The following is a 3955-nucleotide window of genomic DNA, read 5'->3' as shown; positions in this document are numbered from 1 at the left end:
CGAAACATTGTCCAATAAATAGTATATTAACACGCAGAAACTCAAGAAACTAAACTACAAAATCACAGAGATGAAAGTATAAAATTCGCTCCTGGTTAGGAACATGTAAAATGTCACAAAATATTGGGCTAACACCAAATAAGCAGTAAAAAGAAGGTTACATAAGATTGGATCTCACTGCACTTTTTAATAAGCGTAACTTAAGTAAATGAATAATTAAAATTTTCACTGTTACCTACATACTCATCGCGATAGATTAAAATTTGTTTTTCCGCTTCAGTTGCACATTTAAATTTGCGATATGAGTAGATACGACCGAAGCTGATCTGCATCCGCATCTACATCTACATACAGTGACGGAAAAAATCGGCGACACCACCAAGGCGTTGTGCGACATAAACGAAAGGTGGTAACCTTTCAAATTTCGCGCCACTAAGAGGATGCAAATCAGGTTTGTTTTAAATACGGGGCGTAACGGTCGTGAGCGTTAGTTACCTACTGTGTTAGATTGGACGTGGTGAGTTGATATTAGTAAAGAAGGCCTTTAGGGCGACAAAGACGCCGTTATCAGCAAATCACCGAGTTTAAATAAGGTCGTGTATTTGGGCTACGAGAATCTGGATGTTCCTTCTGTGACATTGCTGAAATGTAACTGGCCTTAAACCACTGCCAATTGCGACTTCAGTAGTGTCAAGCGCAAGCTCATTAGGGAGCGGGATGGATGTCTGTTGTGTTTTCTGTTCAAAGTTGGTTTTGCCCCGCTGCCAGTGATGGCCATGTTTTGGTTAGGAAGAGGCCGGTTGTGGCCTGCAACCAAACCCTCCGTGCGCTAGACACACTGGCCCTACACATCGACTTATCGTCGGAGTGCGATTACGTAATACAGCAGAAGCATTCTCGCGGTTGTCTCATGCACCCTGACTGCAAATTTGTACGCCAGTCTATTGATTTGACCTGTTGTGCTGCCATTCATGAACAGCATTCCAGGGGATGTTTCCCAATAGGATTACGCTTGCCCACATACCTCTGTTACCCAACATTCTCTATAGAGTGTCGACATGTTGCCTTCTTCTGCTCGATCACCACAAATGTCTCTAGTGGAACACATGTGGAATATCATTGCATGACATCTCCAGAGCCATTCAGAAACAGCATTACTCGTCCCTGTGCTCACCGACCAACTGCAGCATGTATGGAACTCTCTCCCATAAACTGATATCCGTCATCTGTACAACATAATGTATGCATGGTTGCATTGAACATTCTGGCGATAATACCGGTTAATAATGTACCAGTATTTCACATTTGCAAATGGCCTATCTCGTGCTTACATTAATCTGTGATCTTACAAATTTAATCATTTGTATATGCTATCCAGACAAATTTCGTTAACCAACGTTAATTATTATTCGCTGTTGCAATTTTTTTCCGTCAGTGTACACACTCGGCAAACCACCATACAGGGTTCCTCTTAAAATTACTAGTCAGTATGCTTCGTGTTCAGTTCAGAAATAGAGAAAAGGAAAGACTACTGACTATGAGCCTCCGTAAGAGCTCTCATATCTCGTACCTTGTCAACATGGTCGCAACATGTACATTGGCGGCAATAGAATTTTTTAGCAGCCAGCTTCAACAGCCGGTTCTCTAAACTTTAATAACAGCGTTTCGTGGGAGGAAGATCGCCTTCCCTGCGTGGTTACCCATTTGAATTCACGAAGCATGTTCATAACACTCTTGTGTTGATCAAGCCTATCGGGAAGGAAATCTAGCAGCCCGCCCCTGTATCGCTTCGCGGTCTTTCTTTAATCCGTCCTGTTTGGGGATCCGAAACGCTCGAACAGCACTCAGGATTGAGTCGCACTATTGTTCTATACGCGGTCTCGTTTACATTTCCCAAAAATTCACTCAATAAACCGAAGTCGATACTTCGGCTTCTCTACTACAGTCCTTATATGATCGCTCCATTTCATATCAATTTGCAAAATTACGCCAAGGTATTTAATCGGTATGACTGTGACAGGCAGCGCACTACTAATGCTGTCTTATAACATTATGGGATTTTTTTGTCACTCATCTGAATTACATTCTCCTACATTTAGAGAGAGCTTCCATTCATCATACGACTTAGAGATTTTGTTTAACTCATCTTCAGATTTATGTTGTTCATGAGAATACCTTCTGCTATGTGGCTATACTCATACGTCGTGTGGCTTACACTACTACGTAAATCTGAACGCATCTACATTGATCGAAACGAGTGTCATCGCACAAATAAATATGCAGCTGTGACAGTAAAACATATGATAAATTTTAAATATTAAATTTGTTTACCCAATGACACATCAAGGTTAGTTGCACGCATGCGTGTGAAGCTATTTGCAGTGAAAGATCATGTAAGTAAATTACTCTCTAAATTTTGAATGTGTGTTTTACGAGTTTTGCGTAAAAAGTGAGATATATCACTAAAAACGTAAACTTTTAAAGTTACACACTTTGTATGACGTGACTTTTGTTTGAATTGATAAACATGCAAAAGTTTACAAATGTGGAAAACATTATTCATGTTGAGCCACAGTTAAGCTATCAGATGGTCTTTAATATGACTATTGATAAACTTGTCAGCAATTTAATTTCATGGTAGAATATAATCTGTTTCCTGGTTTGTGAAGGTCGACAGGCCAAGCAATTCCCGCAAATAACGGGATGGTGGTTTACAAGCACGCAGCTAGCGCCAAATATGTGTTCCACTGGGTACAGATCAGTCACATTTGCTGCCCAAGACAGCGACGTGAGTTGACTATAATGTCTCTTAAACCACTGCGGGACGATTCTGACCTTGTAACACGGGCAGTTATCCCGCTAGAAGATGTCATCGCCGTATGGGGAGACTTCAAACATGAAGCGAGGCTAATAATCCGCAATAATGTTCATATAGTTTACTGTTTCCACGATGCCTTCGATTGATACCACAAATCCCACGGAAGCCCCTCTCAATGTACCCCTACCATAATTCTGCTCTCACCAGCCTGCGTCCATGGCGCGGTGCATGTTCCGCGCAGCCATTCGCCTAAGGACCCGGCCATCGAGCCGGTGTAACAAGAAATGCGATTAATTCGAAAGGCGACACATTTCTATTGATCCACGGTGAAAACTCAGAGATGCTGTATCCGCTGTAATGATAACGGACAATGTCACTGGGTCAACACAGGGATACGTAGGGTTCGTCTGGTATGGAGGTCGACGTTCAACAACGACCATTGAACTGTGTGCTCCGAAACCGCTGTGCCTGCAGCAGGATTGTAATTCGTCGTCAAATCTGCCACAGATCGTAGCCTATCCTGGCCTACACAATGGGTCCTCCGACCTCTACGTTTCGTGATGAGACATGGTCGTCCTACAACACATGGCGTACCATCCTTCAATCACTTTCCATAGGTGCTCACGACAGTAGTACGACAGCAGGCGGCCAGCTTCACCGTTTCAGAGATTTTCATTTCCAGCCGCAGCTCCACAACAATGTTCCCTTTGTCAAAACTGCTTATATCAGTGGATTCCAGAATTTGTGGCCCGTATTTTCACTGTAATGACTGCCCATTCATCTCTCTTCTTATATTCTTTGCTTACTGTGTCACGTGTCCGTAGCACCACCAGCAGGAGCTCAACCTCGTGGTGGGCAGCGGTCATAATGGTTTGGCTCATCAGTGTACACGTCGATAAAATTTCCTTGTTTTTAGGTGTTCTAACGGTTCCATCTGCTCCTAAACGGATCTTGTGTTACGAACTATGTCCTATACTCTTTTCCCAAATCGGAGGCGTAGTGACCTAAGGCCTTTCACAGGTATTATTTTTCGAATGACCTGCCGCTGACCCCCTTGTTGGCTTACGCACGTTCACAGTACATGGCTATAGTCCCATAAAGGGATGAAACTCGGAGAATTTCGTAGATCTAAATGGC

Source organism: Schistocerca americana, chromosome 4 (assembly GCF_021461395.2).
Source record: "Schistocerca americana isolate TAMUIC-IGC-003095 chromosome 4, iqSchAmer2.1, whole genome shotgun sequence".
In the NCBI taxonomy this organism is placed as follows: Eukaryota; Metazoa; Arthropoda; class Insecta; order Orthoptera; family Acrididae; genus Schistocerca; species Schistocerca americana.
This window is presented reverse-complemented; position numbering follows the sequence as displayed.